This window comes from Carcharodon carcharias, chromosome 5, assembly GCF_017639515.1.
Source record: "Carcharodon carcharias isolate sCarCar2 chromosome 5, sCarCar2.pri, whole genome shotgun sequence".
Taxonomy (NCBI): Eukaryota; Metazoa; Chordata; class Chondrichthyes; order Lamniformes; family Lamnidae; genus Carcharodon; species Carcharodon carcharias.
The window spans coordinates 188382884-188405300 of NC_054471.1; positions in this window are offsets into that span (position 1 = coordinate 188382884).

Genomic DNA, 22417 nt, shown 5'->3' on the forward strand with positions numbered 1-22417 from the left:
AGATTGTGGAGAGCGCAGCATGCAACCACTATCAGTGACACACGATCTAGGGGGTACTGGAGTGCGCCCCCTGAACGGTCCAGGCATCAGAAGCTCATCTTGAGAAGACCGATGGCTCTCTCTATCACAGCCCTTGTGGAGGCATGGCTCTTACTGTACCGCTGCTCGGCCTCTGTTCTTGGATGGCGGAGAGGTGTCATGAACCATCTTTTCAATGGATAGCCCTTGTCACCCAGCAACCATCTATCCAGCCGGGCTGGAGCACTGAAAAGCCTCGGCACCTGGGAGTGTCTCAGGATGTATATGTCATGGGAGCTGCCCGGGTATCTTACAGAGACTTGTAGAATCAGCATCCTGTGATCACACACTATCTGCACGTTCATGGAGTGGGAGCCCTTCCTGTTGGTGAAGGCACCGGGCTCACCTGCTGGTGCCTTGATGGCCACATGTGTACATTCTATAGCACCCTGGACACGGGGAAAGCCAGCAATCACTGCAAAGCCTCTGGCTCACTCTGTCTGGCTGGCATCAACCATATGGTAATGAATGAAAGTCAATACCGTCCTGAACAGAGCTTCTGTGTCCAGCTTGACACAAGTGTGGATAGCTGATTGGGAGACTCAACACAGATTCCCCACTGAGCCCTGGAAACAGCCACAGACGTAGACATTTAGGGCCACCATAGCCTTCAAAGCCATTGGCATGGGGTATCCACCCACATAGTCAGAGCTGATCTCAGGCCCGATCCGCTGACAGATGGTGATCACTGTCTCCCTTGAGATGGAGCCTCCTTTGGCATTGCATCTCAGACATATTGAGGTAGCTGCATCACCGCCTGTAAACCCTCACAGCACGATAGTGGCGCCTTCTGTTGCCCCTTCTACCTTGGACTTCCTGTTGGCCTTGTGCCTGTGCCTCCTCCCACAGGTCCCTCCTCTGGAAGCTGAATAGGGATACCTGGCCTCCTCCCACTTCTGGCCCTCTCTTCCTCCTCAGAGGAGGAGGCCACAATCTCCATTGCCAGGATAAGGGAAGGCTGTCTAATACCTGGAAGGCCCCAAGTGGTGTGAATCCTCCAGGGGCCTGGAAGACAACACCGAGTCTGAAGTGAATCCTCTAGATGCTCTGAATGCAGCTCTGAAGTTAAATGAAGCTGTCTTGTTCACAGGAACAAGCAGCAGCAAGTGATATCCAAAACTACTCACTATTCACTTTGTGAAGCCCACCGACCCCTCTTATCCTGCCTGTGGATCGGGTTTTGCAAATTGTGGCGTGCCCCCCTGTCCGTTTTGCCCATGCGACGGCCTGAAACTCGCATGGGCTTTGTAAAACCAGAGTCAATTGGTCTCTCAAGGGCCTTAACTGGCCACTTAATTAATGGCAGGTGCGCCTCCATCTTCATCACGCACCCACCTAGCGAAATATTGAGAGAGTGCGCATTGACGTCAGGATGCTCACCTGATGTCAACGCACCTTATTTCATGCATGGGTGTGTAGGGCAGGTGTCTGCAAACCAAGGGTAAAATTCTGCCCATTATATTCACTCGTCCCTTCGTGCCCATCCTATTCATTACAACAGATTTGTCAACATGCAATTTCCCTTTCAATAATGCTCACTCTGCCCAATCATATAATTTTATAAATGTTCCTAATAATAGATTAGAAATTTTCTTCTCCTCCTGGATATCAAGCTAACTAGTTTATAGTTCCAACTTTTCTCTTTCCCTCTGTTCTTGAAAAGTGGGGTTCCCTTTTTTACTTTGCAATCCAGGGAACATTCTAAAATCTAGGAAATTCTGGAAGATCAAAATATTGCATCCACTATCTCTGTAGTCACCCTTTTAAAACCCTAGGATGTAGGCCATCAGCTCCAGGAAATTGGTCAGATTTTAGGCCCATTAACTTCCCCAGTACTAATTCTTCATTAATGCTAATTTCTTTGGGTTCCTGTTTTAGACCCTGGTTCTACATACATATGAACATACGAACTAGGAACCGGATTAAGCCATTCGTCCCCTTGAATCTGCTCTGCCATTTGATAAGATAATGGTGTCATACAGATATTAATGCAAATAATGTCATTGGAAATTATTTTAAATTGGACTTGTGGTACGGTCTGTGTCTGTGGGTGTGAGTGTGTGTGTGTGTGTGTGTGTTTATGCAATATGTTTATATTACTAATAAAATTGGTACTATGAAAAGGGTTTTATTGTTAGAAGAGGTGGAGTTCAAAGGGCCTGGTAATACAATGAGAATTTACATTCAAAAATTCTATATATATACAGAAGAGATTTGTGTGTGGGAGTCAAAGGCATGTAAGATCTAAGCAGCCTGTAAGACTAACTGTTTGCGAAGGAACCAAATTGAAAGGGACCTCATTTAGAATTCGTAAGATAAAATATGTTTTACCTGGTGTCTGTTTAAGTCTATATGGGTTATTGTTGCCTTGGGGAAGATTACCTGGGAGTGATTAATATGGGGATTTGCTTAAAAGTTATTATGATTATATTTTGTAGACATGTGTATGTGTTTAAATTTGTTGTAAAATTAATAAATGTTCAATTTAATTTATATAAAAACCTCTGGAGGCTTGGCGGTTTCATTTCTGAATTCAAAGTTGCATCTCAAACATATCAATTGAAAATATAGGTTATGACAGTTGTTTAAAGTTTCCCGCTGGGATGGTAAATAACTCAGTCTTTTACCAACTGCTATGTCAAAACACATGGCTGATTTGATTGTGCTCTCAACTCCTGCCTATCTCATTATTTCTGGAATGACTTTTGCCTCATTTAACATAAAGATGGACACTATTCATTAAAGAGTCTGCCGTTTTCTTGTTCTCCGTTATAACCACCTGACTGCCTGTAAAGGACCAATGTTTAATTTTGCTTACCTTTTCCCTTTTACATACTTATAGAAACTTATACAATCTGTTTTTATGGATTTTGTTAGTCCGCTTTCACATACCTGTTTCTCTCTATCAATCTGCTTGTCACCTTTGCTGAATTCTAAAATTCTCCCAATTCTCAGGCTTACTACAATTTTTGGCAACATGAAAAGCCTCTTTATTTAATTTAAAACATCTTTAACTTCTCTAGTTAGGCACTGTTGGGTCATTTTGCCTGTGGGTTTTTATTCCTTAAGGAATGTTTTTTTTTGCAAATTATGAATTAATTCCTTTAAATGCTTGCATTATTTATCTAATATTATAACTTTTAAACTGCTTTCCCAGTCTACATTAGCCAACTCACCCCTCATACCTACAATGTTTGCTTTTTCAGATTTAAGACCCTAATTTCAAGCTTAAAAAAATTACTCTCAAATTCAATATAAAATTTAATCGTAGTATGATCAGTCTTCCCTATAAGCTCCTTTACCACAAGGTTAATAAGTAATTGTTTCTCATTGCACAATACTAGGTCTAAAGTAACCTGACCTCTAGTTGCTTTCTCAACATACCAATCTAGAAATAATCTTGTATACATTTCCTAAACTTGTCCTCTACGCTAGTACTATAAATTTTGTTTGCACAGTCTATACAGTGATTAAAGTAATGGTTACCATATTATCCTTATTACATGCACCTCTATTTTCCTGATTTATACTCTAATCTACACTACAACTACACCTACTAATGCTTTCTGCCTCTTGTCATTTCTTAGATCCACCCAAACTGATTCTACACCTTGAATTTCTGGGCTAAGGTATCTACTGCTTTTATTCCATACTTTTTTTTATCAAGGTCACCCCTCCTTCATCCTGCCCCATTCCTTTTTCATTTTGGCCATTTTTTCTAGAAGTCAAGTATCCTGGCTATTTAGTTCTCAGCCTTGGTCACTCTGCAACCAATTCTCCCTAATTGTTATCAGCTCAAACACATTTATTTCTATCCGTGCTACTAGTCCATCTATTTTTTTGAGAATGCCTCGTGCATTTAGATATAATGGCCCAGATCTTCCAGTCACTGAATGTTTGGAGACCAGAGCTACTCCAGCAGATATGTGAGGGGATCCCTTTGAAGTCCCGATGCAAGAACTCTGCAGGAATTGCTGGAAAGTTTCAACTTCTGAAAGGCAATTCCCCAGCTCCCCAGAACCCTCCAAAATAGTCTCCAGCACTGAGTGAGAGTCAGAGACTTCAAAGGGTTCCAACTCACTTACCTGGATAGCTACCCAGGAAATGTTACACTGAAAAAAACTATATCTAACTTCTGGGTAACTATACAATGACTCCCTCCAACCCTCCAACTCTCCCGCAACCCTCCGGCTCCCCCTGACCCTCCAACTCCCCCCCGACCCTCCGACAGCCCTGACCTTCGACTCCAACCCCCTGACCCTTCGACAATTCCGTGACCCGACCTCACCCAACCTCACCAACCTACCCAGCCTGTCACCCTACCCAGCTGGCACCTTACCCACACTGACGCTTACCGCCTATTGTCCTACCCACCCTGCCATCTACTACCCTACCTACCCTGCCACCCTACACACCCTGGCACCTATCACCCTGCCATCCTATCTACCTTGCCGCTCTACCCACTTACTTCACACACTCATTCATTAACACACTGAAAAGGTATTTAAATGTCCCAAAGCTTTTCAGTGTGTTACTGAATGAAGACTTACAAAATACAGCTAGTGCTGTAAAAAGGGTGCATGGTTTGGCTTCCTCCGACAACCCTGCACTATTTTGAAGGACCCCCAGACCAGGTACACTCCCCATTTCTGAAGAGGCCCGGTTCAGAAGTCTAGGCCAGAAATGTGGAGCTCCGGCATAAGGTAAGTTGGAGTAAAGTGGCAATCCGACGGTGATGAGATGCTTCAGCCCAGTGCCTTTTTCATTAATGTTTTTCTGTTTTCCCTGATGTCACATTACTTACTAATGCCCTTTTCCATTTGTTAAGCTCTCTGTCCCTTTCTGACCCACTGTGCTTTTTTTAACTAATTTGTTACTCAGCTCTAAATTCTTAATGCTCTCTTACTGCTTTCAAATTTACCCTTCTCCTGAATTCATCCACCTCCCTCCTCATTCGTGTAAAATCCTACCTACTCCCCTACTTATTCAGTTCACCAGAACTGTTACAGTCCCAAATGATGTTACAATTCAGATCCCAGGGTGAAACCTGGCTTGATAGATCCTAATCTTTATTTTTTGTTTAGATAGGTGGAGAGTGGCTACTGAATATAATCACAGGAATCAGCTGATGAACTTTTGGAAAAAGACTAAAACGTTTATTAAACAATAAAGGATGAACTATATTATAACACTCCTTCACCCACAATTACCTTCACAGATATATACAGATTTGTAAGGATAATACAAGTTACAAATGCTATCTTATACTTTAATGTTCACAGTAAGTTCACAGTCCATGTAAAACAATAGAAGACCTGTGGTCAGACACACTACACTCTGAAACCAAGTGACAGATGCCACCCCAAACAGATGCTATGAAATTGTCATTAGCTCCCCCCATATGCTTGTCACACAGTGAACTAATCGGTCTCACTGAACTCCATCTTCCACATGAGGGTTTCCAATCTCCACTCTTGATAATTCACTTTCGAATCTTCTCCCAAACAACGCTTACTCTCGAACACCTTTCTCAAGGGTCCACCTCCAGGATTTTGATCTCTCCTTCCAATGTCCCTCTCCCCTGGATCACCATGTTCATTCAAGCTTCCCCTTCCATGCACTCTTTCTCAGGTACTCAGCCATGCCAACAGATCACCGCTGTTTCACATTTCCATAATAACAAGTTACAAACCTTCAGCTCTCTCCTTCGGCCTTCTGGCTTCTTTTAAGCCTATTTTGCTTTAAGTCTGTTTCCTGCAGCTTTCTCTCTTTAATTTGGAGACTTCTTCTCTGCTCCTTATTTTAACTTCACTCAACAGCACCTGTTTTCAATTCCTGTCCTTGTTCCTTGACTTAGGTGTAATCTTGGGATCTTTTCCTGTCCCTCCCTGGCTTTTGGAACCTTCTTATTTAGTTTGGGACTTGCTCTCTGTCCCTTTTCATGTCTTGCTTACTCTGGCATCTCCTTCCAACTGAACTAAAACTACTGTTCTGTCTCTTTGGGCCCCCTGTTGCTAGGTAACGGCATAGTTTTTCCTACTTCAAGAGTCATGAAATCTAATTAGAATGCAGGCATACAAACCAAGCCCCCAGAGTTGCAGGCGTCAGTTTAAAGTGAAACTAAAACTCAGGTTTCCTTAACATGCAAACACAGAAATATAAATTAGACTTAAACTTAAAGCTATAGCTGATTCCTAATGCCCACAAATACAAATACAACTTGCATAAAACTATCTCTAGTTCCAAACAAGGACACTGATCTCAACTTGGTTTATCTGGGATCTGTCCCGACAGAACAGCATCTTCTTCACCTAATTTATGACTGCCAGTGTCCCATGAATCGATACCTCTGCCTCCGATACCACACTTGCAGCCATGCATTTATCCCTGTGCCAATTTGCAGGTGGCTCGGGGAACAATCCAGGGACTGCTGTCTTTGAGATTCTATGTTTAAATTTGGACCCAAGCTCCGTTCGTTACTAGTTCTACTCACGTTATTGGTTCCAAAGTGGGCCACTGCAACTGGGCCCTCCACTTAGGGCTCCAAGGGCAGAATTTTTAGGTCGGCCTGCGGGCACCTGCCTGCCCCAATCAGACCCAAAATCATGCGAGATGACTGGTTGAGTGTCCTGACGTCACCCCGCACTTTGGCGACATTTCGATCGACGGGCATGCGGAGAAGTCAGAAGCACGCAGGCTGACAATTGAGAGGCAAGTCAGTGCAATTAAAGTTGCCATTGTCTCCGATTTTTTGTGGCCCATCCAAACCTTACAGTTGGCGGATGGGCGAATTGGCGAGGTGGACTTTGCATTTTTCATGAAACCTCAAGCAAGGGTGGGATGAGGTTCCGCTATTAAATAAAAAATGAATAGAAATGAATCTTAATCATGTACATGTTCAGGTGACCGATTGTGATGCGTGGACGTTGTTTTCCTGGATTTTAAAAACTTTATTGATCGGTTTTAAAGTCTTCAGCTCCCTGGGGCAGCTCTCTGCCTTCAGGGAGCTTTCATTCGGCGCTCGCCCGCGCCCACACTTAAGTCAGCGCCCACCCCCCTCCCACCCTCCCACCCCAGCAGTGCTGAGCATTTCAGTGCACACTTCACGCTGGCTGGCCGTTATTTGAAATCACAGTCGGGGGGCCAATGGCAGGCGGCAGTGGGTCCCCCAGCCACTCCCAGGCTTGTTGGTCATGCCTGCATGCCAATCTAAAATTCCCGCACCAAGTTCATCTCCAGGTGGCACAGTCCACGTGACAATATCGCATATTAATTCATCTGTTTTCTAATGAATAAACTTATCAGCAAAGCTGTTCTCCAAGTTAAATACTGAAGTAATTAAGGACTGTACCCCATATTAGACAAAGATTAAATACAAAAAGAGCATTCTCTCCGGCAGGAATTGTTTTAAATATCAAAAAGTTAAATAGAATTATGATTGATCTCTGGATAATTTAATTTTAATTGGTGAGAGCTGGTAATGTTATTGGCAGAACTAGCTTGGGAAAGATACTAGTTCAGATACACTTCATAAATCACTCCCACCTCCTCCCAGCTCCCAGACTGTAAGGGTGAATAAAGTGTCATGTGTCTGACCTGGCCTGCTCCTGACTGTCATTCCAAGTTCAGGTCACTGGGGTGTCTTCAACATGCCAAAGGCCCTCTTCCCTGTATTTAAACTCTGGGGTGGCCAGTGCTGCAGGCCTCCAGCAAGGGTGGGTGGGGAAGGTATGGGAGGTAGGCCGGGGGAATGGTCACTGGCTGCCAAACCTTCTGGCCGCTGCTGAAAGAAGATATCCAGCTTCGGGGTATTCCTAGTGTTGTAAAAGAGGCTTTCCCTGCTGCTTTCTGGTGGGCTGCAACAGGTAATCCCAGGCTGTGCTCAGATCCTCTGACTGAAACACAAGGTCTAATGCCTGTTTTATATGGGACAGCTTTCACTGGGTACCTGGCCAACAATCCTCGGTGAAAACAAGATGCGAGTTGCTACTGGTTTTCCCCCATCTTATTTGTATATTGTTGCAATGTCTATGACTATTGCAGGCACAGATCCTTTCCCACTCTACCCACTTCTTCAGAGAAAACCTTGGAAGTTCCTGGGTAATACTAAAAGGCAAAGACACAAAGGAGCAGCTTAAATACACTGCTTCTTCTTCCTCTGTTTTTCATTCAGTAACCAAATGTTCCCTGGGCACAAAAGTAAGAAAAATTTCCCCCACTGAGTCCAAAATTCTGGAAGAGTTGAACTAAGTAACCGAAAATCCTAGAATATTCTAGATTTATAATGGTATCAACTATCGTTATGTCAGCAGCAAACACAATGGGAACAGAAACAGATATGATGAAAACATAAATCCTTTAATCAATTTCCAAATCACACACCCCAACTTGGACTCAAATGGTTATTTTTTCATCATGGCTAGGTCAATAAACTGAAATTGCCTGCCTAATAACAGGAGTGGGGTGCACCACCAAAACAGGCTCTGCAACAGTCCAAGACAAAGCTCGCCCATTGTCTCAGGGCAACTAGAGATGGGCAAGACTTGGGGCTTTGGCAAAGCTGTCATAGCCCGAGAGCAATTAAAAAAAAATGAAAGGATTTTAAGTAACAATCTGGTAATATTATCTTTAAATTAAACTTGCACCTGTCACCAAATTAATATTATATTCATTCAGTAAAGCTTTGTAATGCCATATACCATGGAATGACACAGCACATACGGAGGAGGCCATTCAGTCAATCATGTCTGTGACAGCTCTTTATAGAATTACCTGGAAAAATTCAGCAGGTCTGGCAGCATCGGCGGAGAAGAAAAGAGTTGATGTTTCGAGTCCTCATGACCCTTCGACAGAACTGAAGACTGCAGCCGCCAGGTTTAGTACCTTCTGGATGCCATGGAGGCCCCACTGTGATGTCCCCTACCCCCGCTCTGGCCGCAGGGGGGGGAGCAACATTACCACTCTGGCGTGGGAGGTGATGGCAGTGGTGATCAGTGCCAATGTTGCACAGAAGAGGTTGGCCATCCAATGCAGATAGAGGATGAATGATCTCATCCATGTCACTGTGGTAAGGCAACCATTTCATCACTCTAAACTCACACATTCAAGCCCATCACATAGTCACTGGTATCTCACACACTGCCAGCTTAAGGGACATCACCACCTTGCACACACTCTCACATGTCCATCTGGCCTCAACTCCTCTGGAGACTGCCTCCTTAGCCCTGACCATCTTGAGGCCACTTGCACAGATCAACATGTGTCGCCCACACACACCCTGGGATACTTGCCTTTCCCAGTACAGCCTTTGCCCTGAAGCCTCTTTCCTTGCCTGAGGTGACTTCTCCCCCTTCTCCAAGCAAGCCCTAGCCCTGCAGCTGTCGAAAATGGCCAGTCTGGTGGGTAAAGCTGCCCATGTGCCCCCCCTAAAAGTGATGTGGTTCTGTCTGCAAATGTCTGGTGCTATGACTGCGAGTGTAGCCCAAAGCAAGGTAGGCAAACAAACTTTGAAGTCTTGAGCAAAGTGCAGTCCGCCAAGTGCAGGTTTTATATATGCTGTTGTGAAACACGGTGTGCAATAAGGCTATCGTGCTCAGACGATCCAGCATTGGGGGGGGAGGGGGTGTGATTCTGGCAGACTGGGTTTATAATAACATGCAAATTCATTACAATGAAGTTCCCGGTGTCCAACGGAAGGAAAAGCAGCCCGCCATTGACGGGCAGAGCGAGCGATTGCAAACTGATTTCATGATGTCTTGAAGCCACTTTTTGGCCTTCTCACCATATTGTCCGCTTACGCCACCGAACACGCCCAATGCCAGCGGGCATGGAAAATTCCATCCACATCATCAGAATTATTGATCCGACACTAAAGCTCACTTCTAAAACTATTCCCAGACCGTTATTTAAAAATAAGTATTAACTATTGCTTTGCAGATGAATAAATACGTTCATTCTTCTGTAGGGCTGCAAAATATCATAAAGAAGTTTGTATTAGGCATATGCTTGTTGTTTGGAATTTGGCAGATACTGTGCATTGAACCTGATGTTTTAGATTTTCTGGTTCAGCGAATGGAAGATAAATTGTTCCTAAGAGAGGAAAGAATCATCTGCCCTAGAAAAAAGGATAAGGTTAAAAATAAATAAGCAGTAAAAATGCTTCCTTTTAGGGAGTAATGTTTGGTTTCAGAAAAACGCATCCAAAGACATAACACATTTTAAAGTTTAAAGATCAATTTAAGATGAGTGACTTTACAATGCCCCATCTGGATTCGAAGTCCTGTCAAGCACGGCAGGTAATTTTAAACATGCTGCTGGGAATTAACATATGTAAAGGGAGTGTAAGCGGCATGTGTGAAAATATGACAAAGTGGTTTATGGTGGATGGAAAACTTCTTTCCTGTTCATGACAAGACAAATCAAGCTATTTTTCAAGCCATTAGAGTTTAATGGATGCAGTGAGTGTTTGAGGCAAAAAATCTGATCAAGCAGAGGCTTCTTATTTTGAGCTGAGCGCCTAAAATGATTACAAATTTTTAGCTTGGTTCCCATTAATCCAGTTAAACTTCTATAGGTGCTTTCCTGTGCAAATTGTCAGTAGTAATAAATGGTATTGTATACTAGTTCTTTATTGATACAATCCCTCTGATTAGGCCACTAAGAACTGGAAAACATCTATTTTTTCTAGTGAAATGTTCTTAACATAGATAAATGTATTGAATGTAGCATGGAACAGCAATGGTATCAAAAAATTCCACCAATAAAGCAAAAGAAGCAATTAATTTTCTTTCTAATATAGTGCATTTGTGAAGTATAATTTCATTACAGGTTACATTTATGTGCCTGTTTATTTATCACCCCCAACTCCATGAGCTGGAGCTGCTTGGGGCCTACATCGAAAGATCCTTGCAGGCCCCAGCGAAGTGTAGCTCCAGTGGATTCAAGAAGGCCATGTACCCTTTTTTACAGCACTTGTGGCCACAAAGCAGGTAAGACCAGGGAAATTGACAGGCCAGGGAAAGGTAAGTGCCTCAGGTAAGTGGATAGGATTTGGGGAGTCGGGGTGTCCGATGGGGGTAGGTCAGAGGCCTGGGGGGTGATGTTGATTGTGGGGAGGTTCTCTGGGTATTCAGCTGGGGGGGTCTGGGTGTTCAGGTGGGGGGTGCTGGAGTTCATTGGGGTGGGGGTGGGGGTGTTGGAGTTCGGAGGGATTTGGGTGTTGGAGTTTGGGGGGTTGGAGGCGTTAGTGGTTGGAGGTGTGAGGGTGTGGGGGTGTCTGAGGTCAGGGTGTGTGGGAGGCTGGGGGTGAGAGTGTTGGAGGTCAGGGGCAATGGGAGATGTCAGAGTTTGGATGGGGAGGTGGTTGTCGGGGGTGGGGTGTCAGAGGTCAGTGGTTGGGGCTGTCAGGGGTCGAGGGTGGGGCTGCCGGGAGTCAGGAGGTTGAGGAGGTGGGGGGGTGGTGTCAGAGGTTGGGGGCGTTGGGAGTGTGTGGGTTGTCGGTGAGGTGGGGGGTGTGGGAGATTGGGGGGTGTGAGAAGTCGGGGGGTAGGAGGGATGGGGTGTGCCGGTGCTGGGGTTCAGAGGGTTGGGATAATTGTCAGGGGAGGGGGGAGGTGATTGGGGGTGTTGGGGGAGTCCCATGGGGTTGGTCTGGGTCTTTACAATAGGTACTCAGAAGTTAGAAGAGATTTTAATTCTTCTAACTTTTTCTGAGTAACTATTGATATAACCTTGGGGAAGCCACCCGAAGTTAACAATTTAAACCACATTTTCGGATGGTTCCCAGCGCAGAGCAGTTGTCCAGAGGAAGTGTTTACTTCTGGATAATTGCTGTGCAAACCCTTACCTGGGAATTTCCCTGAGGGATTCCCCAGTGCGTCTTTGGGGTACCCCCACCCCCAAAAAAAACCCCGCGCTAGGGAGCACGGAAGTTACGGGCCATTGCTTCTTTTTCTCCTCCCATTTAAAAGTTTTCATTGGTGTATTTGAATGGTTACCTGATGCAGTTTTATTAATACAGATGAAGATGGGTTTTGCACCAAAATAAGCACATTTAATAAGAACTTTTAATCTTCCACCTGATAAAGAAAATCACTAAAACCAACAAAAAAAATTATACTGGACCATTGAATAGCTTAGCTGGCAAACTGGATATTGTTTGATATGAGAGAAGCTTTTAAAGGCTGTCTATGAGTGCTTTTGTGCCTGAGAAAACGAACACAATCTGAAGGACCAACACAAGTGGCAGAATCTCACAATGCCTACCCGAGTCCATGGCCTGTTTTGTGGCTGGGGTTTAATCCTGAAGTACTAGGTGGGATTTTCCGGTCCCGCCAGTAGCGGGCATCAGCTCAGGCGGGAAGAGAAAGTTTGGAGAGCGTCTCCATATTTTCCTGTCCCACCTGTGACGATGCTCGCTACTGGCGGGACCGGAAAATCCCACCCATTGAATCTCAATCCAGAATAAAAGATTGCAGAAAACACAAAGCAAAAGTAGCTTTGAGTGTAACTCACTTACATTTAAAATTCCACGATCGTTGGTGCTCGTTTGGTTGATTTCATCCAGATTGGGTGGATATTACAAGTGTAAACAAACCATTACCCACTATGCCTCTCCTTATGCTCGTCATGCATACCCTAAGGCCATAGAATAAATCTAAAACTTATAATTGAAAACCTTGGCACATTCACATCTTCAAAAGGCTTTGCACATAAAAGTTCTACAATAAAATCTAGCAGCATGGTGCATGGTCAATTACTTGCAGCCATGATGGACTGAACATACCACTCACAGTATGTACTCATTTAACTATAACATGTATGACAAAAATGGTCCATGATACAAAGAGCAGATTCAAACTGGATGAGGATTCAGACAGCCATAAATCTTGGTTCCCTCAGGAAAGCCACCCTGGACAAGCTTGCCTGTAAAAGCATAAGAGTTGTGGAACTGGAGGCCTGCTCCAGACTGTAGGCTGTGAATGTGAAATTCTTTTCCATTACCTCCATCCTTCTCACATATACGGACGCGCAGACACAGAAGCAGTGAGCAAGGTTTATATTCTTTAACATGAACTCTGTTGAAGGATCCGTGGGAAGTTATTGGTTACCATTGAGCTTGGGGAATGCAGCAGTGTGGTGATATTGGGTAGTTGCCTCTCAATCATGTTGCTAGTCAGTGGAAAAGGAGACTGATGCACCTTTAATTTTTTATACATCTATAGATAACATATTGGTTAACAACGTAGATGATGTCTACCCTAGACTGGAAAAGGCCACAGCCAAAAGCATTGAATACACTGGTAAATTTACCCAGCACTGCTTGCCAACCCTAGGTTAGCTGTAGAGATTGTTATATCATGTGTCACTGCCTTCTTGGTTATTCCTAGCTCCCTATGTTCCATAGAGAAATCAAGTCACACACAGAAGTGATCAAAAAGGGAGGAATAAATGTACAAGCCTACTTACAAAGTGACCCTTATCTGACTTTTCAAAGTTTTGTTTCTGCATATGATTTGATAAATGATTAAATGCTGATCTTGTAAGGTGCCCACTCCCACCTCTTACCCACCCCCGCCCTCCCACCCACTAAACTGTTGTGACAAAGGCGGTGAATTTCATAAGAACACATGAAGTAGGAGCAGGAGTAGGTTATGCGACCCCTCAAGCCTGCTCTGCCATTCAAGATCATTGCTGATCTGATTGTGGTCTTATACTTTCCTGACTGCTCGCACTTTAATTCTTGACTCCCCTGTCAATCAAAAAATCAGTCTAACTCAGCCTTGAACGTGTCGAATGACCCAGCCTCCACTGCTTCCTGGAGTAGAGAATTCCAGAGACGAATGATCTTCCTAGAAAAGAAATTCCTCCTCATCTCTGTCTTACATTGGGAGACCCAAAGAGCTTTAACTAAGCAAATAAGGAGGCTATTACTTGGCTGCAGGGATTTGTATTTGCTAAATAAATAAATAGATTGGAGACCTATTACTTTGAAACTGTGCCCCTAGTCTAGATTCCCTCAAAGGAGAAACATTCTTTCAGCATTTACCCTGTAAAGCCCCCTCAGAATGTTATATGTTTCAATAAAATCAGCTCTCGTTCTTCTGAAGTCCAATGAGTACAGGCCCAACCTGTTCAACATTTCATAAGACAACCCCTTCATCACAGGAATCAACCTAGGGAACTTTCTCTGAACTGCCTCCAAAGCAGTTTCATCCCTCCTAAGTAAGGAGACAACAACTGTACACAGTGATCTAGGTATAGTCTCACCAATGCCCTGTATCATTGTAGCAAAACGTCCCTACTTTTATACTCCATCCCCCTTGCAATAAAGGCCAACATTCAATTTGTCTTCCTAATTACTTGCTAGATTTTTGTGATTCATTTATGATCTCCTGTACTACAGCATTCTGCAGTCTCTCTTCATTTAATATACTCTGTTTTTCTATTCTTCCCACCAATAGTGTAAATTGGGTGATAATGAATTGACAGCCTATTTTACATATCAGTCAATAGAAATAAAAATCAGGAGAGCTGTAAAACAGCAGCTGATTCACTCTCATCTGTTATACACTATTGCGTATGGGCAAAATTACCACCAGACTCTCATAGCAGCACTGAAAAACCTTACTAACAATCATAAAAATTCATTTGCAATTTGCAGTTCCTTTGCAAAATGAAAATATGTCAGGCCCAAAGCTTCCGATCTCCAGATGGTCATACCCCAGTAATTACTCGGGGACACTAGGATGCCCCAACTCACTGACTATGTCCAGGAATTTTGGACTCCCAATGGGCAATTCCCTTGCGTCTGGAACCCTCCAAAACTCTAAATGAGAGTCGGAGACTTCAGATGGTTCTGACTCATTTACCAGAATAGTTACCCAAGAAAAGTTATAAAGGATTAAAATCAGTTCTAAAGTCTGGGTAACTATACTATTGACCTCCTGACTCCCCAGTGGTCTGACTATCCACCTGAACGCCCGACTACCCGCTGACCACCCACCCAATCTCCCAGCTACCCCCAACCACCCTGAACTCCTGACCCACCACCTGACTACCTCCCGACCGTTCCCCAACTACACCCCTGACCACCCAGCCACATCCCTGAACACCTGATCACCCCCGATCCCCCAAATAACTTGATCCCCAACACCCCGACCACCAACCACTTGTCAACCCCTGAGCCACCTGCCAACCCCTGAGCCGTCTGACACACCCCGGCCACCGGACTAACCCCCAACTATCCCCCTAACACCCAACCCCCCTGATTCAGCCTGCGCCTTCACCCACTTACCTGTCATCCTAACCCCTCACCCACCTTTTTGCCACCCAACACCCTCGCCCAGGCCCCTGCCACATTATTCATTCATTCAGCCCCCTACCACCCTACACCCTCACCCTTGCCATTCTACCTCCTCTTCCACCTACCAACTATGCCCTCACCTGACTACCACCGCACACCCTGACCTTGTCACACTACCCCCTCACAGACCTACCACCCTACCACCTCACCCTACCACCGTCCCCCCTCATCCTGCCACCCTACCCCCTCAGCCTGCCATCCTACCCGCTCAAGCATCCATGTGCCCCCCTAGCCCCTCACCCACCCACTGCCACACTACCCCCTCACCCATCTACCACTTCATCCTGCCACCCTATCCCCTCAACCATCCATGTGCCTCCCTAGCCCTTCACCCACCCATTTCTACTCTACTCCCTCACCCACTTACCTTACACACTTACTTTCTCTTTGTAGCTTGTCAAAATGGCTTTGGGACCTTTAAACTTAGCAGAATACAGCAGCTATTGCCATAAAAAGAAGACATGGCTTGGCTTCTCTTGATGTCCCTGCGCTACATAGAAGGACTCCCAGAACAGGCATGCTTTGCATTTCTGAACTGACCTAGTTCAGAAGTCCAGGTGAGAAATGTAGAGCTCCAGTGCAAGGTAAGTAACTAAGAGTGATTGCAGCTCCTCGCAAAATTTGGCCTTTGGCATTTTTGGAGTGATTCTCAAGTGAAAGTTGACAACACACTTTAGGGGCAGGATTTTACACCTCACAGTTAGGCAAACACCCGACCCGATCGGGTGTAAAACAGCGCGAGAAGACATCAGACCAAGTGTTGGAATGTCATCCCGCATGCGCGCAATCTTCAGGTCGCCGGGCGCCCGGGTGTCGGAGCCGCACCCGCCATCAATTAAGAGGCCACTTAAGGCCATTAAAAACCCAACTGAGCCCAATTTTACATTGCCTGTGCGATTTTGCACTCGTCACACAGGCAAAATGGGCAGGCGGGCAGCCCACATGTTGCGAAACCTCATCCAAGGGCGAGATAAAAGGGTCAGCGGCATTGCCAGTGTGAGTAGTGAGGAGTTTAGGAGATAGTTGACTGCTGGTTGCTTATTTGAACTTGACAGCTTCATCTCTGTTCTGGGCTTCAGTCTTAGCATTTCCAGGCTTCAGTTCAGGTGTCTCCATGGCCCCCGGAGGACTTTGACCATGTGGACCCTTCCAGGTGTTAGACTGCTTTCTGTGACCCTAGTAATGGGGATTGTGGTCTCTGCTGGTGGCATCTCCTCTCAGGAGGAAGAGAGGGGCAGAAGGGAGAGGAGGCCAGGTGTCCCAATGCAGGGGAGGGTCCTGTGGGGGGAGAGGCGCAGGCACAAGGGGCGCAGGGCCAACAGGAAGTCCAAGGCGGAAGGAGCGGCAGAAGATGCCACTATCCTGTATCCGGGGTTTACAGGTGGCGATGCAGCTACCTCAATATGTCTGAGGTGCAGTGTCGAAGGAGGCTCTGCCTCTCCAGGGAGAGCGTGACCTCCATTTGTCAGGTGATTGGTCCTGAGATCAGCTCCAACTGCGTGGGTGGACACCCCGTGCCAGTGGCTCTGAAGGTCATCAAACTGGTGACTGAAGCTCGGTTCAGGCGGGTAATGACATTTATTCATTTTCGTATGGATGAGGTCAGCCAAGCAAAGTGAGCCAGCGGGTTTTCAGAGATTGCTGGGTTCCCCCACATCCAGGGTCCCATCAACTGCACACATGTGGCCATCGAAGCGCCAGTGGGTCAGCCGAGTGCTTTCATCAACTCTCGATGAACGTCCAGATAGTGTGTGGCCACTGGAGGAAGAGGATGTTGAATCAGCTCCACAGGCCACGGAGGATGAGTCCAATAGTGAGTCAGAAGAGGAGCACAGTGAGGAGAAAGCTGAGGGTGTGGAGACAGACCTCTGTATCCTTAAGGGAGGCAGGGACACCAAGGATGCCTTGATCCAACGCTCCTTCAGCTAGGCTGCCAAAGATCAGCTTCCACCTCATGCCAGGGCTGTCACCTCCATCCCAGGTGTCTGAACTGACCCTTTCATTTGAACACAAAGTCCACTCAGTCCTTGTGCAATACAATTTAGAGCTACTCAAGTCCATCATTATGTTCTGGCGTACCCTGCACCAAAAACATTCAAAGGTGAAGCAGACACAGGGCATTAGGACAAAAACAAAATTTATCCCATTTTGACAATCCAAAAAAATTAACATCACCTTCTCTGGTCATAATTCCCAAACCAGAACATATCACCCAGCAGGAGATCACCTGTGAACTGTCCCTCTTGTCCTCATGATGCCTTAAACTTACATTTGCGAGTGCCACCTCTTGCTGCACCCCCCACTTCCCCACCCCTCGCTGGCACTGGCATTGCAGACAGCCTGCCGACTCTAGTGTCTTTTTGGCCTTGGTGACCTTTGCGGTTGTCCTGTGACCAGTGTAGCCTGTGCTGGCCCATCCTGGGAGGGAGAGGCCAGTGCCATGGCTGGCATCTCCCCAGCCTCATCAGATACCAGGGTCACTGTCAGAGCGATGGAGGAGATGCTGCCCTCATCCTGAACTCCCTGAGAGGAGCCCGCAGTGACAACAAACAGCACATGCTGGGCCTCCCTGCTCACCATTGATGAACAGGCATCTAGCTGGGTGCCTCATCCATCTCCCACACTGGCACTGACCACCTGAGGTCAGTGCCAGTGTGAGGGCTTGTAGGTCTGAGCGCAACCCCAGGAACCCTGATTCAGCTCCTGGAGGAGCCTCTCCATGAGAGTCGCTGCTCTCTCAATGGAGGAGACAGCACGCTCGGCCACGAAGGTCAATGCAATGCTCATGTTCCACATGGACTCCCCCATAACGGAGATTATGGCACGCAGACCCTCATGGACCACCGCCAGATCCTCCCGCACATCTCGCTGGACATCCAGTATCCGCCGCATAATGGACGACTTCAGATGTTCATGATCTGCCTTCGACTGAGCACCGTACTGGTCTCCAGCTCCGAATGCCAGCGCCCTGGGCACTCTCTGCCTCCACCTGCTCTTCGAGTGAGTGTGAAGTGTCTTCGAGTGAGTGTGAAGTGTCTTCACCGCTGCGCTCCAACATTCTAGCTGAGGATCTATCGCCCACCGAGGTGCCGGTATCTGCGCTGGTGCCTGGTTCAGAGAGCGGGTGTGATGCAGGCACATGTAAAGCCTGGTGGTCCTCTGTCGTCAGGAGTGGCTCTTTGGGGGTCCTGCAATTAAGTGCCTGCTGGCGACATCTAAAGGAGAACAACAATTAGTTAAAGTCATCACACTGTCGCTGTGCATGCCAGGCACCCTGGTGAGACAATGGAGACCTGCGTCATGGCGCCATCGCCTTTCAATGTTCAATGGGAAATCCAGATGTGAGGCAGGCCCCTGACACCGCCCACCCCTTCCCGACTATTGGGAAGGCATGGTTTTACGCTGGGTGGGCCTTAATTGGCGGTTGGGACGATTGCGGGCAGTTGCCCACTTCCCGCTCATTTGCAGGTGCACCGATCGCACCCGCCCGCCAAGGGTAAAATCCAGGCCTAAATAATTGTCCCATACAATGCTGGGCTCAGAGAAAATTTGCATTACAACCTTATTTCCACCAGGTGTCAGTAAAACACTTTCTATTTTTATATTGTTTGGAGAGTTACAGTGTGACAGAAAATGCGGGAGATCCATGGATAAATAGCTGGATAGAAAGAGAAACCTGAGGTGCAAGTAAAACTAGAAAGACTGGGACTCTGAAATAAAACACAGAGCATGGAGAATACACACAGTTTAATCAGCAACTAAAAGAAAATGATAGGTTAACATTTTCAGTGAGTGGTAATGAAGTATTGCGTCCAAAATATTAACTTGCCTTTCCCTTTCAGAAACTAATCGACTTCCCATACACTTTGAAATTTATTTACTGGTTGTAACAAGCATATCGGGTTATTAAGTATCTGTAAAACATGATAGATGACTGTATCACCTACAAAGGAATACTTTTCATCTCTTTTGCATTTTGATGGAACATATTTTTCTTTAGTGTAGAGAGTGATTTTGCATCTTATTAAAAAATACTGACAGATTTTGGGATTTCCACTGCATCCACAAATGGACCTTCATTTTGTCTTAAAAAATCTCTATTTTATAAATTGTTATGCCTATTATGGTCAGAGGTCAAGTCATTTTATACTTTAAGTAAAACATTTACAGTGAGAGCAAACTGAAAAAACAGAATCATCATTGGGACCATATGTTAAAATTGTACAGCATGAAACATATTAAATGTCTGGCTCTCTAGTTATAGATAATTTGAACGTTGGAAATCATAAATAATTGTGCTTCAAAAGACCCTTGCTATTTATTGCATTACGTCTGAAACTATTCTGTGCGTGGTTATAACCAGCATTCAATAGATGTACATATTCCACCCCCAAATCAAAATTAACATATGTAGGCTATACATGCTAAAAGCAATCAGATAGTAAATTTGTCATATTTGTTGGTTCACGACCATAATGAACATTTGCTCTCACATGGTTAAATCCCCATTAGAATTTTTGTGCTTTGATTTATTGGAAGGAACCTGCTGGGGAGAACATGCCTGTGGAGCTGATTAATGTCAGTTTCTGTCATCAGCTTCCACTTAGATTGTTGGCCAGCTCTGACGTTGCCTCCCTCAAGAAATCTGAAATATTCATGAAAAAGGTCCAACAACTTCCCTGTGAGAGATTTGCAGAATGTGGATCTGGCAAAAAAAAAGGGGGCTGGAAGATGAATGGAAGTGAAATTTCACATTGTGTATGGTACTTGTTTCTGCTATGGCTCTCTCTGGAGGAAAATACAAACTTTGGGACCACACCAGCAAGAGAAACAAATTAATAGCATGTTCATCGGTTTTATTACAGATGTCTCCCGTTTCCTGTGCTGGTTTCTATGCTCTCATACAGCTTGTCAGATTTGGGAAATGAATGCTTCAGTGCTAGTTCTGAAAAAAAAAAATTTATGAAACTGGGAACAAAAGCAATGGCCACCATTTCACCACCCACTCCCTAATTCTCATTATTACCACACACATAATTCTTCCGTGTTTGTATTTCTGTAATGTTCTGATTTCACATTATCAAGCAAGACCCGCTCTCAATACCCAAAGAGTTTGTCAGAGTTTGCAGTCACAGCCATTCTTATGTTGGTTTTATTTTGGGTGAAAGAATCTTTCCCTGAAATACTGAATCTTTGCACAAAGACAGCAATAGCCATTCTGTTTGCTATTGGGTGAAATCTTTGAAAATTCATAACTGTAACTGTTGGAGAGGTCCACGACTGATAAAAATGTTTTGTAAAGTGAATCCATTGTACCAGATGTCAGCCCAGTAACCCCTGGCTTATATTTGTTGCTCATTCTCCAACCTCTATTGCCTGGTAATGATATATAATGCATGCAGAAAGCATTTAGGTGCACAAAACAGTAACGAGAACCCTTCCAGTCATATAGGTTTTGTCTCCTAGAAATAGATGTGATTTTATGCAAAGTCATTGTAATTCATGCATTGCATTTACAGCACTAAAATCAATAAGTTAAATTGGTTTATAGGAACCAGAGGGGAGAGTCAGGTTAGAAACAATTATACTTGATTTACATATCCTATTACTCAGGTTGTACAATCAAGAAATTAAAATTTTAAAAACTGGACAGGTGCAGTCAACTTGCTTTGGACCTTTTTGTGTTCCCTTCCCTTTTAAGTAAAATAAATGTCTGCTGTTACACCAACGACGAGTTTCAATGTCATATTATTCATTGTACTCTTGTAGCATTGATAAACCATCCAATGACTAAAATATATGCCAAAGCAAGTAATAAATTAATTTTAAACATTGATAAAGCTTTGCAAGCACTAGCAAGTACAGTCAAATACGTTTCCATAAATAAAATCTGAAGTGTTAATGAAAAACTGTAGACAGAGCACTTCAAAAATGTGCCTGTTTAAAACTTCCTGTTTCCATAAATTCCAATGATATTAACTACACCTCATTTTACAGCCCTGAGAACATGTATTGAATAAAGCAAATTTGAAGTCAAAATTGTACAGAAATTAGGTTCATTTAATTTACAATATATAATTTCCTTGACTAGTATATTTTTCCTTGAGCTTCTGGAGAAAAAAAATATTGAGTTGAACTGGAAACGTGACAATGCTCTGATCATCTGTACTGCCTATGATTCTTGGGATTAAACTCATGGTTAGTAAAAGTACCCAGGAATCCTTTAGTCATGCAACTGGACTGATTTAAAGTTTGTACAGAACTTCTCTCAGAAATAAGTTTCATGTCTAAAGGCAACTGAAGCCTGAATACAAAACCTCTCCTGTCATCTGCAGACCTACTTTGAGTTCCTCCATGTGATAACTGTAAGTTAGGTGGTACATGGTGCCATCTGTTTTCTCTGATGAGGTGCTAAACCAACTTCATTTTCCCATTAAGGGAATGCAAAATATCCCTTAGTACTATTTAAGGGAGAGCAGAAAGTTCTCCTGATGTTCTGGCCAATATTCCTTCCTCAACCAACATCATCAAAACCTCATCAAAACCCGATTAACTGAAAATTCAGTCATTTACTCAACTGTAAATCTTTGTTTACAAACTGTCTTTCATGTTTGTCTACATAACATTTGTTATGTAAGCATGACTACATTTTAGAAAATAATCCATTGAATGTAAAGTACTTTGCGACAATGTAAATGTGAAAGGCACTTTATAACTACAATTGTTTTGCGTTCTTTCTTATAGATTGGTATAGCCTGACTCTTGGAACTCCAGAATAGAGAACATCTTGCTCCAGAAAATTATTAGGACATAAGAGCACAAGAAATAGGCCCAGATGTAGGCCCTATGAGCCTACTTCACTGTTCAACAAGATCATGGCAGATCTTCTCCCTCAACTTCAACTTACCACATGTTCCTTGATTCCCTTAGTATCAAACATCTATTAACCTTTGCACATAGAAGCACAAGAGGTAG